The 14,687-nt window shown below is 45.4% G+C and overlaps 1 protein-coding gene across 2 annotated transcripts in view; it reads right to left on the reverse strand.

Moving 5' to 3' along the window:
* The window catches only part of LOC141107404 (protocadherin-11 X-linked-like), a 1,915,236-nt gene that overhangs the window by 1,842,291 nt on the left and 58,258 nt on the right, over nt 1-14,687 (reverse strand). The gene's annotated exons all lie outside the window — the stretch shown is intronic.

Here is a 14,687-nt window from a genome sequence, read left to right on the forward strand (position 1 = left end):
AGGGGGTGCTGTAATGGCAGAACCTGATGTAAGGGGCGCTGTAATGGCAGAACCTGATGAAAGGGGGTGCTGTAATGGCAGAACCTGATGTAAGGGGCGCTGTAATGGCAGAACCTGATGTAAGGGGGCGCTGTAATGGCAGAACCTGATGAAAGGGGGTGCTGTAATGGCAGAACCTGATGTAAGGGGCGCTGTAATGGCAGAACCTGATGAAAGGGGGTGCTGTAATGGCAGAACCTGATGTAAGGGGCGCTGTAATGGCAGAACCTGATGTAAGGGGGTGCTGTAATGGCAGAACCTGATGTAAGGGGGTGCTGTAATGGCAGAACCTGATGTAAGGGGGCGCTGTAATGGCAGAACCTGATGAAAGGGGGCGCTGTAATGGCAGAACCTGATGTAAGGGGGCGCTGTAATGGCAGAACCTGATGAAAGGGGGCGCTGTAATGGCAGAACCTGATGAAAGGGGGCGCTGTAATGGCAGAACCTGATGTAAGGGGGCGCTGTAATGGCAGAACCTGATGAAAGGGGGCGCTGTAATGGCGGAACCCGATGTAAGGGGGCGTTGTGATGGGGACACATTTTGCAGGGTGGTAGGGGCCGCAGTACATTACTAAGGGGCCCCTGATGATGATATTACGATGACATTAGTAAAGGAGCTTTTCAAAGCTCGTTATAATGGCGATGTGTGGGGAGGAGCCTCACTGAACGGATCATTCCAATCTGCTGCAAATCAAACTTCTCTCGTTCTTTACTCAGATAGAATCTACATATTTCTTTATAATTGTAAATTGTTACATTTTTTACTCTTAGCGAAGCGTGGAATTACTAATAAATTAGATACAAGCCCAATCACTAAAATCTCATATAATATTTACCATATAAATGTCACTGCAGAAGTAATTTCTAATATTTTTAAATGAAAATGAGAAATTATAAAGGTCACCCAGTTAAAGTTGACATCTAACTTTAGTTGACATTATAATCCTTAAAAAGTACTTTCTTTTTTTCCATGAATTATAAAGTATTGTTTCCAAGTTCCCTCATCTCCCCTAACAAAAAGACGTTGTTTTATGTCCTTGAATATTGCAAAGCAGGTTATTGTTTTAAATCAGAGCGATCGTGTTGGCTGACTTCCATAGAAAGCCTTCATCGCCTCCCACATACACAATCGCTGAGATAAGATCTCAGCAGAAAGGGGAGTGCATTGTGGTCAATCGGTCACACCTGACTGGTAAACTTGCAATCTCAGGGTAAAGCTGGCCATAGACGGATCGGAAACTCAGCAGGTTGAATTTTGATCTATCTATGGGCAGGCTGGTTGTCCCGAAGTCGATCCATTGGTCAGTTTCAGTACAACCAGCATCTCGGGGCTCTTTCACCCAATCACTTGCGACAGCTATTGCAGCAGTGATCATCGTATTCTGCCGGTGGGGAAGACTCCCTGCGCTCCCCGGGGGAGGAACGCAATAGCGCTGTGGGTAGGGTTGCCACCTCATCCCTTTAAAACCTGAACACATATGAATTACACGCAGGGCCGGTGCTACCGCTAGGCAAACTAGGCAGCCGCCTAGGCCGCACTGCTGCCTAGGGGCGCCCGGCCACTGGTGTTCCTACTCTCTTTCTGCAATGAGCAACTAAGTCTCAGCTTCAGCGGGCAGCCGCCGCTCCGTTCGCACATAGCGTCAGAGTCGCAGTGCCGGTGGAGGACTGTGTCTGTATCCTGACTCCCAAATGAATGGAAGCAAGCAAACATTCATTGATGGGCACTGGTGAGGCTGCATTTGATGGGCGTGGTGAGGCTGCATTTGATGGGCGCTGGTGAGGCTGCATTTAATGGGTGCTGGTGAGGCTGAATTTGATGAGCACTGGTGAGGCTGCATTGATGGGCGCTGGTGAGGCTGCATTGATGGAAGCTAGTGAGGCTGCACTGATGGGCGCTGGTGAGGCTGCATTTAATGGGTGCTGGTGAGGCTGAATTTGATGAGCACTGGTGAGGCTGCATTGATGGGCGCTGGTGAGGCTGCATTGATGGAAGCTAGTGAGGCTGCACTGATGGGCGCTGGTGAGGCTGCATTGATGGGCGCTGGTGAGGCTGCATTGATGGGCGCTGGTGAGGCTGCATTGATGGGCGCTGGTGAGGCTGTATTGATGAGCGCTGGTGAGGCTGCATTTGATGGGTGCTGGTGAGGCTGAATTTGATGAGCACTGGTGAGGCTGCATTGATGGGCGCTGGTGAGGCTGCATTGATGGAAGCTAGTGAGGCTGCACTGATGGGCGCTGGTGAGGCTGCATTGATGGGCGCTGGTGAGGCTGCATTGATGGGCGCTGGTGAGGCTGCATTGATGGGCGCTGGTGAGGCTGTATTGATGAGAGCTGGTGAGGCTGCATTTGATGGGCGCTGGTGAGGCTGTATTGATGAGCGCTGGTGAGGCTGCATTTTATGGGCCCTGGTGAGGCTGCATTTGATGGGCGCTGGTGAGGCTGCATTTGATGGGCGCTGGTGAGGCTGCATTTGATGGGCGCTGGTGAGGCTGCATTTGATGGGTGCTGGTGAGGCTGCATTTGATGGGTGCTGGTGAGGCTGCATTTGATGGATGCTTCATTAAAAAGGTGGGGTATACATGGGCAGGGCAAAGGGGGTGGAGTCAAGGGTGGAGCCAAGGGGGGTGCCGCAAAATGAGGTTTCGCCTAGGGTGTCAAAAATCCTTTCTCCAGCCCTGATTAATTGGGTTCTGTGGCTAATTAAACTCACAAGGTGCCTTATTTGCATAAATTAGCCCCAGAACCTGTGTAATTCATATGTGTTCGGGTTTAAAGGGATGAGATGTCAACTCTAACTATGGGAGGGAATACAGTTGCCATCTCATCCCTTTAAACCCGAACACGGGTTCTGGGGCTAATGCACGGGTTCTGGGGCTAATGCAGATAAGGCACCAAGTAAGTTTAATTACCACCGTAATCAGCCACTTCGGTAATCGGTCCACTTCAAAAAAGCGTCTTGTGCATCTTCTGGATCGATTCAGGTGCAAATTCATACAATGATTCGCACCTAAACTGGTGAACAGACACCCCAGGCACGAACCTGCGGCCGCATCAGTGTGAACCCGGCCTTAAACGTGTATGGCCTGCTTTAGAGGAACAACTTTTGTACAGCAGTACTTAGTAGGTAGCAGAGGCTGCATATATGTAGTTAGAAAACATGGGTGCAGTCTTTTCATGGGGGGGGGGGACTTTGGGTTCAGTGCTTCCATGTGGGGAGGGCCTGATCTTGGGCACAGTGTTTTCCTGTGGGGGGCTGGCCTCGGACGCAGTCTTTTCATGTGGGTGGGGTGTCTCCATGGCATGTGTCCAGCCTCTCCGACACTATTCACAGTTCACCAATTCACTATTCACAACACTAAGGTCCCACAATATCCATGTAAAGCCTAATTGGTGGACCTGGAGTGGCAGAGCTATGCTGGGACAAGCTGCAAGTGGAACCCCTTCAAGGCGGCACGCTCCGGGAAAGAGAAGAGCGGTTTGGCTTGGACGCTGGATGACCTTGTCCCAGCACTGGCAAATATTGTTCTCCTCGTGTCCAAATATAAAATTCAGCCACACATAAAACACATTTTGTAACATTTTAACACACACCCAGGGCAAGGAACAAGAGGTGGGCAGGAGGGGACGTCGCCCCAGGGAGGCTCAGTGGTGGTGGTGGTGGGGGGGGGGGCAAACCCTACCACACACAAGCTCCAGATCAGTGGCTAGTGACCATCAGGCTACTTGTGCTCCAATGTGCCCACTCTCCGCCCACAACGGAAAAAAAACACACTGCGCATTTGCAACTACCTTCTAGTTTCTAGAAAGACTCCAATTGGTCACACATGTGCAGTACCACCCTCCATGCCAGCAAGGGGGCAAAATTGGCACAGGGTGGTTGACCCCATTAGGAGCAGGAGAGAGGCCACAGTTCCTCCTCCTTGCCTTGGGCAAGGATGAGGAACCAGCCTGAACCTTGGGCAAGGATGAGGAACCAGCCTGAACCTTGGGCAAGGATGAGGAACCAGCTTGAACCTTGGGCAAGGAGGAGGAACCAGCTTGAACCTTGGGCAAGGAGGAGGAACCAGCTTGAACCTTGGGCAAGGAGGAGGAACCAGCTTGAAGCTTGGGCAAGGAGGAGGAACCAGCTTGAACCTTGGGCAAGGAGGAGGAACCAGCTTGAACCTTGGGCAAGGATGAGGAACCAGCTTGAACCTTGGGCAAGGATGAGGAACCAGCTGAACCAGCTTGTCCCGCTACTGAACCCACCAATAAGATGATTTACGATAACCGTAGCTAGTACATATCAATGGAACTTTACAAGATTAGGATTTTCATTTGAAGGGCATTAACGGCAAAGAGATCACGAAGCCAATTTACGGAATGTTAGAAATGTTTCATAAATATTTTAGCTAAGTACAACGAACAATAGAAAAAAAAAAAAGGAAAAAAGATGTAGAAATCAGCACAAAAGCTCCTCCACTGCGGCGAGGGCAGAGGGCCCTTTTTAATGAACGCTGTTTTTGCTTGTGGCGCTCTTCAAAGTCGAGACGCACCTGCAAAGTTCCATTTTAAGGATGGCAATTTTGAGCAATCTCAAAACTTCCATTTAAATCCGCGTTTTGTCTCCTTCCCCACTGCGGCATAACTACCAGGCGGCGGGGGGGGGGAGGAAGAAGGCCATTTTTTAAATATAGCCGTGCAGCCACCTGCATGAAGCAGACATTAGCAGGCGGAATTCAGGCTCATTTCTTCTCCCCGCGCAGAGCTTCAACAATTCCTCCGCCGGGTCCCAGGCCATAACGTTCGCAGCGACTCCTACACCTGAACACGTTTTACGAGGCGCGCTCGCAGCCTCGTTCCAATTTTATGTATATTGCAGGGCAATTACACCGTGAAGTTTTGAATATTCGCTAAAATGTTATTCTCGCCTGACTTCCGACGAGAAAAAAAGCCAAAATCTGAAACAAAATATCTTTTTTTTTTTTTATCTCCCCCTCTAAAACTTTGTTCTGTTTTTTTCGGGAAATATAAGGAAACTGGGACACAAGGAGACAAAATAGATCTTACAAGGTCATCAGCCACAGTGGGAATTTAGGTGGAGCCTCGCAAGTGCCGCTGTCATGTCGCAAAACTGTATTTGTTGACCGAAAAAAAAAAAAAAATTTCAACTTACCGCCGGGCTGCATTCATTTCAACTACTACTACAATCTCAAACATAGAAAGCTGGATTCATTAAAGGAAAAAGAGGAGCCGTCATCCTACGGCAAAGGATTCTAATCCAACGATACTTTTTATAAATAAATATAAATAATATTTTATAATAAATGTTTTATAAATAAATATAAATATTTTATAATGTTTTTATAAATAAATATAAATAATATTTTATAAAAAAAATGTTTTATAAATATAAACAATATTTTATAATAAATCTTTTATAAATAAAAATAAATAATATTTTATAATGTTTTATAAATAAATATAAATAATATGTTATAATAAATCTTTTATAAATGTAAATAATATTGCATAATTAATGTTTTATAAATAAATATAAATCATTTTTTATAATAAATGTTTTATAAATACATATAATATTTTATAATGTTTTATAAATAAATATAAATATTTTTTTATAATAAATGTTTTATAAATAAATATAATATTTTATAATAAATGTTTTATAAATATAAATATTTTATGAAAAATGTTTTATAAATAAATATAAATAATATTTTATAATAAATATAAATAATGCAATGCAAACAATTACATTTAAATGTCTCATTTATTATTTATTTTATATTATTTATATCGTTAGGTATTTATGATTCCTATTTATGCCACTAATCAGATATTGTGTAAATACTAGAGGCAAGAGTATTCTTTCTTGAACCTTGGTGTCCATTATGTTTTGTTTTCTTAATCTGCATGAAACAACTTCCTCTCTCCCCTTGTGCAGGGTGACTGGTCTTGTCTCCGCCCCCCTCCTGTAGTTTTCTACAGGTAGCCTGTAGTAGTGGGTGGGGCCTGCTGGGTCCCTCCCACAGCTCTGCTCTCTCTCTCTCCTTGTGCAGGGTGACTGGTCTTGTCTCCGCCCCCTTCTGCAGTTTTCTGCAGGTAGTCTGTAGTGGGTGGAGCCTGCTAGGCCTCTCCCACAGCTCAGCTCTCTCGCTACTTGTGCAGGGTGACTGGTCTTGTCTCCGCCCCCTCCTGTAGTTTTCTACAGGTAGCCTGTAGTGGGTGGAGGCTGCTAGGCCCCTCCCATAGCTCTGCTGCCTCCCTATGCAGGGTGACTCATCTTGTCTCCGCCCCTTCTGTATTTTTCTGCAGATGGCCTGTAGTGGGTGGATCCTGCTGGGCCCCTCCCACAGCTCTGCTCTCTCCCATTGTGCGGGGTGACTGGTCTTGTCTCCGCCCCCTCCTGCAGTTTTCTGCAGGTGGCCTGTAGTGGGTGCAGTCTACTTGGCCTCTCCCACAGTTCTGCTTTCTCCCCTTGTGAGCACACCTCCCAACTTTTTGAGATGGGAACCAGGGACACCTATTTAAAAAAGTATGTAGGCATAGGGCACACCCCTGCCACACCCCGTTAAAGGAGAAATGTACAAAAAAATGATTAGTTAAACCCACAAGTCCTTTTTTTTTTAAAACCACTACTATTCTTTTATATTAGCTTTTAGAATTTGGATGAAAGGTTTAGCTCTGGGAAACACTTTTGGAGAGATAAAAAGTGCATTTCATATACAACTATATAGATCAGACCAAAATGAGGGACGCATGAGGAGGAAAGAGGGACAGAGGGACTTTGTTCAGAATCAGGGACAGTCCCTCGAAATCCGGGACAGTTGGGAGCTATGCTTGTGCAGGGTGACTGGTCTTGTCTCCGCCCCCTCCTGTAGTTTTCTGTAGGCAGACTGTAGTGGGTGGAGCTCCCGGGCCCCTCCCACAGCTCTGCCCTCCTCACAGGTTATGTACAGCACAGTGATGATGTCACTGTTACTTTAACATGGTAATAATCTGGTTTGCAAAGGCATTTAGTGCATACAAAGTGGATTTATATTCTTTGTGGCTATCGAGGGATATATGTTAAGAAGTGTTTCCTCTCTTAAACTGGTTGTGAAGTGTTTTTGTTTTAACCTTAGGCAGTCGTGGCCCGTCCATTAGGGGCGCCGCCCCCCTAATTCATTTGCGCGGCCCCCTAATCTACATGCGGGGCGCCGGACGCATGGCTTCCAATGGGTTTTTTTTTTTTTTTTGAGAAGCACATGATTAGAGCCGAAGGCTTCAAAAAGGGTGGGCTCGGGGCGCAGAGCATTGCCCCCTGGGCCCACCCAGTTGTGTGACAATAATAAATTAATATTCGCTATTGTCTTCCTGCCTTTCCTCTCGGCCAATCAGGAAGTGGGTCCTGAGACCCGATTTGGCCGTGAGTCTTAAGACCCGATTGGCCGAGAGTCCTAACTCCTGATTGGTCGGGAGGTTAAAGCGACGGCCGGGACTTGGGAGGAGATGAGGGGGGGGAGCCGCCACCTGGATGGGGTAAGTGGGGCTGGTGGGGGGCCTGGCGGGGACAGGCAATCGATCGAGCAAAAGGAGGGGGAAGTGGCGATCGATCAAGCGAGCGCAGGGTAGGGTTGCCACTTTTTCTTCAAGCCAAACCCGAACACGTTAGCGGCGCACAGCAAACATTTTTAATTTTTTTTAGTAAACACTGCAGGATAACAGACCTGGGACACCTTTGGGCACTCCAAAGAGAATAGTAATGTGGCGTGCATAGGGATTGGGATTCACCCATTCATGGTCCTGTACTGAGCCACATTTTCATCTGAATAACGTGTCCGGGTTTCAGGTGGACTGAAACCTGGACATATGATTCAAAACCCGGTGAATCCCAGACAGGTGGCAACCTTAGCGCAGGGGGGGAGTGGGTGGGTTATGTGATTGGTTGGCAGGGGTGGGGAGGCTGGCTGGCTGGGGGGGGGGGCACAGGCTGCCCCACCCCCCAGGAAAATTGAGCACCAGCCACCACTGACCTTAGGGCTCTTGAACAGTGATCCATTTTTTTAATGCATTTTTGGGGTAAAAAAAACAGAGGAAAAAAAGATATATTCCTTTAAACCCTATTAAACTCTTCACACTGGTACGCTAGGAGTGCGTTTTTAAAAGCGCGATAAAAATGCATCCCCCATTAATGTAGTGTATATAGAAAATGCATCAAAAAATGCATTTATTTAATCAAAAACGCCACGGGTGTGTTTTTGGAACCACATGTTACAAAATAACTCACGTTACTGCGCACGTTTTTGATGCGTTAATGCGTGTTGTTCCAAGGGCAGCCCTTTAGTGGGCGACAAACGCCCTAATGAATATCCTTTAATTTTTTCGGGAGCTTAACGTGGATGGTTCCATTTTTTTTTAATTTTAATTTTTTTATTTTTTGGTGCATTTGCAACGCATTTGTAGTGTGACAAAACAAGCAGCAAACGCAACCCCACTACTTGCACTTGGGGTGCCATTAACATTTTATGGCAACGCAAGCGCAATCCATGTTCGCAGCTTACGACACACGCGTTTTCACAGAGTTGAACGGGACCTCATTACATAAAAGCCACCGCAGTATCCTAATTTCTATTTTTTTTTTTTTTTTTGCAGTATCCTAATTTCTATTTTTTTTTTTTTTTTTTTTTGCAGTATCCTAATTTCTATTTTTTTTTTTTTTTTTTTGCGGTATCCTGATTTCTATTTTTGTTTTTTTATTTTTATTTTTTTGCAGTATCCTAATTTCTATTTTTTTTTTCTGCAGTATCCTAAGTTCTGTTTTTGTTTTTTTCTTTTTTGCTATGATACTTTTTTTCTGTAGAATATTTAAAGGCTAAAGTTGAGCTATTTGACAAATTGCTCAGAATAACAATTTTTAAAAACAAGTGAAATTTAAATTACATATACAAATTGCCGTTTCGATGCTTTTCCATTTTGGGTTTGGAGTTGTGATATTTGCAATTCAAGCATAAAAAAAGAAAAAGAAAAAAGAAAACACTGAAAATTGTTATTTCAAACGATTTTTTACGGACTCTGACTTTTCAAAATGTATTTGCTTGTCTCTTCAAAACGCCCCGCAAAATATGCCAAATCCTGTCACCCAACGCTTTCAGAAAAAAAATTCTGAAAGAAAAGAAAATTCTGTTTAGCAGCATGCATCTAATTTATGGGAAAAAAAAAGAGACAGCTTCAAGGAAACCGGAATACTGTATAAAAAAAAAAAAAAAAAAAAACTGAAATATGTAATAGACGTTTCTCTGAGCGACTTTTCTTTTTCTTTTTTATTCCCCGGGGAGCAACGACTGGGAGTGACGGGGCTGCTGTTCAAAGTTTTGGAGCCGGAACAAGAAAAGATTCTACGTTTAGCAAGACCACTGAACAGACAACTTCAGAATGACACACAATGACATTGGACTCAGAAGTGGCTCCTCCCCTTATCTTTGCAAAACGCGTTGACATGTGTTTTCAATGCATTTGCCAACCGTAATACGTATATATGTTGCTGCTTGCAACTAGTTTACCCGGGTTATGGCTGAAGCTATGAGACATGACCCTGCTATTTTTTTTTCTCTTTCTAAAAAAAGTGGTGTGAGTGGCTAATTAGCCGCTGGATCACTTTCAGAAGCAGGGGGAGAGTCTTTCCATGCCCCCCTCATCCCATCCCGCCACTTTACAGTGTTTCTCGGGCTTACCGTTTTTACCATTTAGCCCTGGAAACAATCTGATGCTTTTGCACGGCTGGACATAGAGTTTACCAAAGACCAGGTCATCTCTGATCACCTCTATTGTCTTGGAGGACCAGATCAATGTCTTTCAGTCTAGGGCGGAAGTAAACAATATTTTTTATTCATTTTTTTTAATGATTTTTTGCTTTCAAAGGTAGAGGGGCAATTTTGGGTCTTATATCGCTTTGATCGCGAAGTGATCGCAAAGTGATCGCGAAGTGATCGCGAAGTGATCGCGAAGAGTTCCCTTCCAGTGAAGGGAACTCTTAGCATACCAAGACATTTTGCACAATTTCATGCTCCCAGTTTGGGGATGGCCCCTTCCTGTTCCAACATGACTGCGCACCAGTGCACAAAGCAAGGCCCATAAAGACATGGATGAGCCAGTTTGGGGTGGAGGAACTTGACTGGCCTGCACAGAGTCCTGACCTCAACCCGATAGAACACCTTTGGGTTGAATTAGAGCAGAGACTGCGAGCCAGGCCTTCCGTTCCACATCAGTTCCTGACCTCACAAATGTGCTTCTGGAAGAATGGTCAAACATTCCCATAGACACCCTCCTAAACCTTGTGGACGGCCTTCCCAGAAGAGTTGAAGCTGTTATAGCTGCAAAGGGTGGGCCAACTCAATATTGAACCCTACAGAGTAAGGCCTGGTTCACACCTATGCATTTTTTAGTCCGTTTTCAAGTTTGCAGAAACGCACTACAGTCCTTTTAACATGGTTTCCTAAGGGTTCATGCTCACATCTGTGCATTTTATGGAAAGGGCCAGGGACTTTTTTCTGGTTTTTGGTTCCATAGACTTCAATACGAAACGCACCTGGAATACGCAAACTGCAACCTGCAGAGGTGTGAACCAGGTCTAAGACTGGGGTGCCATTAAAGTTCTTGTACTCGAATAGGCACTTTTCCCAATATAGTGTATATCTGATGCTAGGTCTAGTTTAAGGCGATAAGCAGTGGTGGCCCGTCCATACGGGGTGCAGGGGCGCCGTCCCCCTAATCCATGCGCCCGGCCCCTAATCTCATGAAAATCATGGATTTCAATGGGGTTTCCTTTTTTTTTTTTGTAAGCACAAGATCAGAGCCTGAGGCTCTAATTGGCTTGAAAAAAGGGTGGGCTCGGGGCGCACAGCCCTGCGCCCTGAGCCCGCCCAGTTGTGTGACAGTAGCAAATTAATATTAGCTACTGTCTTCCTGATTCTCCTCCCGGTTAATCAGGAAGCACGTCCTGAGACCTGACTGGCCAGGGAGTCTTAGGACTGCTGGCCAATCGAGTCTCAGAAGCCACTTCATTTTTGTGTGGAAGGAGAAGCAATGCCTGTTCGGTCCGGGGGGAGAAACCCGGCTCTTCCCTCGGCTGGAGCGAGAAGCAGCAGCCCTACCTCTCGTTGTCGATCCCCGTCATCTCCTAAGGCAGGGGTAGGCAACCTCAGCCCTCCAGCTGTGGTGAAACTACAAATCCCATCATGCCTCTGCTTCCTGTGCACAAGCCACCTTTTAATAGTCTTTGAAGAATAAAATGTTGACTTCTCCTTAGCTCATCATCTTCTTAACGTGGTCTTATCACCAGTGGCGCCCCCCCTGCGCGGGAGATGGACGGGAAAGTGGCCTTACCTTCAGGACAGGGGTAGGCAACCTCAGCCCTCCAGCTGTGGTGAAACTACAAATCCCATCATGCCTCTGCTTCTAGGAGTCATGCCTGTGATTGTCACGGTCTTGCAATGTCTCATGGGACTTGTAGTTTCACCACAGCTGGAGGGCCGAGGTTGCCTACCCCTGTCCTAAGGTAAAGCCACTTTCCCGTCCGTCTCCCGCACGGGGGGGGGGGGGGGCGCCACTGGTGGTAAGACCACATTAAGAAGATGATGAGCTATGGAGAAGTCAACATTTTATTCTTCAAAGACTATTAAAAGGTGGCTTGTGCACAGGAAGTTTAAGAGAGTCACAAGGAACTCAGGAGAACACGGTGGAGGAGGAGGACCATAAGATCATACTCTTAAACCATCACAAACAAATATTTCATAAAACAAAGAAAGCATTTCGGCACAACAGCAGGAGGAATCCTTCGGAGAATTTCCTAAGTAAGGGTTACGGCGTGTAACGTGTTCTATGGAGTAAAATATGTAAAACGCCGCGTGTACGACATTTCCCCGTGTCATGTCGGATCCAGTGTCTTCCAATATTTATTATACGGAGTTTTGGCACATTAAGCACTCGGTCCTTGGGGCAAAAGATGTTTGTGTAAAGTAGATGCTGATAGATTACTCGCGGAGAAATATTTAAATGAGAAATCTCGAGGAAAGGAAAAAAAAAAAAAAAAAAAAGGATCTTCTTACTATTCTCCCGCGCTGGTTTTGAGTCTCTGCAGCGCCAAGAGAGACAAAAGATAACACGTTTCTAAACCACCATCATTGTAAAGATAACACGGCAAAGGAAGAGACGGCGGAACTCTTTGGGGAAAAAGGAAAAGAATTTCGGCTCTTGCAGATATTGTTCTTGATACATTATATAAAAGGGGATTTACAGGGAAAAAAAAAACGTTTTGAAGCGGGACTTTTTCTCTTTCTTTTTATGAAAACACTCTGAAAGTGCACAATCGCAAAGTGATGCATCTTGCGGGTTTCCTAGAAGGTTCTCCAGGACCTGAGGACCTCTGTGACCTCTTGGCTTCATCCCTGCTGGCTGCACAGCTCAGAGGTCATAGGCTTTCCACACCTCCCTCTTCATTGGTCATTAGGAAGATAGGAAAGAAGGGAAAAAATTGCAGAAGGAAGGAATGGAGAGAGGGAGGATGGAAGGGAGCAGTATGAGAAAGGATGGAACAGATGGACTGAGGCAGGTAGAGAAAGGAAGGAAGGAAGGAAGGAAGGAAGGAAGGAAGGAAGGAAGGAAGGAAGGAAGGAAGGAAGGAAGGAAGGAAGGAAGGAAGGAAGGAAGGAAGGAAGAAGAACTGAGGCAGTATAAGGAAGAATGAAAGAAAAGAAGGAAGGATATAAGGAAGAAAATGGGGAGAAGTAGAAGGAGGAAGGAAGAACTGATGCAGTTTGAATAAGGAGGAAAGAAGGAAAAAATAGCAGAAGGAAGGAATGGAGAGAGGGAGGATGGAAGGAAGCAGTATGAGAAAGGATGATATAAAAAATAGAAGTAAGGGAAGGGAATTGGAAGAGGAAGAAGAAGGAAGGAAGGAAGGAAGGAAGGAAGGAAGGAAGGAAGGAAGGAAGGAAGGAAGGAAGGAAGGAAGGAAGAATGGAGGCAGTCTGAGTAAGGATCAAAGAAAGGAAGGATTTCTGAGGCAGGTAGAGGAAAGACATAAAGCAGGAAGGAAAGAGCAAAATGAAGGTAGAAAAGAAGGAAAAGATTAGCAGAAGGACAGAATGGAGAGAGGAAGGAAGAAAGGAAGGAAAGGATTAACAGAAGGAAGGAATGGAGAGAGGAAGGAAGAAAGGAAGGATGGATGAACAGATGGACTGAGGCAGGGGAAGGAAGGAAGGAAGGAAGGAAGGAAGGAAGGAAGGAAGGAAGGAAGGAAGGAAGGAAGGAAGGAAGGACTGAGGCAGTTTGGATAAGGATGAAAGAAAAGAAGGAAGGAAGGTCTGAGAGGGTAGAGGAAAGACATAAGGCAGAAGGAAAGAGCAAAAGGAAAGCAGGAAAGAAGAAAAGGATTAGCAGAAGGAAGGAATGGAGAGAGGAAGAAAGAAAGGAAAGATGGATGAAAAGATGGACTGAGGCAGGGGAAGGAAGGAAGGAAGGAAGGAAGGAAGGAAGGAAGGAAGGAAGGAAGGAAGAACTGAGGCAGTTTGAGTAAGGATGAAAGAAAATAAGGAAGGGAGGTCTGAGGCAGGTAGAGGAAAGGCAGGAAGGAAAGCAAAAGGAAGGTTGGAAAGAATGAAAAGATTAGCAGAAGGAAGGAATGGAGAGAGGAAGGCTGGATGAACAGATGGACTGAGGCAGGGGAAGGATGGAAGGAAGGAAGGAAGGAAGGAAGGAAGGAAGGAAGGAAGGAAGGAAGGAAGGAAGGCAGTATGAGGAAAGATGAAAGAAGAAGAAGGAAGGAAGGAAGGAAGGAAGGAAGGAAGGAAGGAAGGAAGAGGAAAGACACAAGACAAAAAGTAAAGAGCAAAAGGAAGGTATTAAAGAGCAAAAGGAAGGAAGGAAGGATAATTAGCAGAATGGAGGAAGGAAGAAAGAAAAAGAAAGGAAGGAAGGAAGGAAGGAAGGAAGGAAGGAAGGAAGGAAGGAAGGAAGGAAGGAAGGAAGGAAGGAAGGAAAGAAGGAAAGGATTAGCAGAAGGAAGGAATAGAGAGGAAGAAAGAAAGGAAGGATGGATGAAAAGATGGACTGAGGCAGGTAAATGAAGGAAGGAAGGATGGACTGAGGCAGTATGAGGAAGGATGAAAGAAAAGAAGGAAGGATAGAAGGAAGGAAATGGGGAGAGGAGGAAGAAGAAGGAAGGAAGGACTGAGGCAGGTAAAGGAAAGACATAAGGCAGAAAGGAAAAAGCAAATCGAAGGTATAAAAGGGCAAAAGGAAAGAAGGATAATTAGCAGAAAGGAGGAAGGAAGCAAGGAAGGAAGGAAGGAAGGAAGAAGGAGAATTAGCGGAAGGAAGGAAGAAAGGAAGGAAAGAAAGAGAATTAGAGGAAGAAATGAAGGAAGGGAGGAAGGAAGGAAGGAAGTGTGGATGAACAGATGGACAAAGGCAGGTAGGTGAAAGACATACGGAAGGATAGCGAGTAAGGAAAGAGAGGAAGGAAGTAGATGAGGAAGGATGAAAGAAAAGAAGGAAGGACAGAAGGAGGGAAGGAAGGCAGGAAAAAAGGAGAGGAAGAAGAAGATGAGGAAGGAAGACTTGTTATTAAACTACTAAAGAAATTGAAGTTGCCCAATGCATAGGAA

Source organism: Aquarana catesbeiana, linkage group LG09, assembly GCF_042186555.1.
Source record: "Aquarana catesbeiana isolate 2022-GZ linkage group LG09, ASM4218655v1, whole genome shotgun sequence".
NCBI lineage: Eukaryota > Metazoa > Chordata > Amphibia > Anura > Ranidae > Aquarana > Aquarana catesbeiana.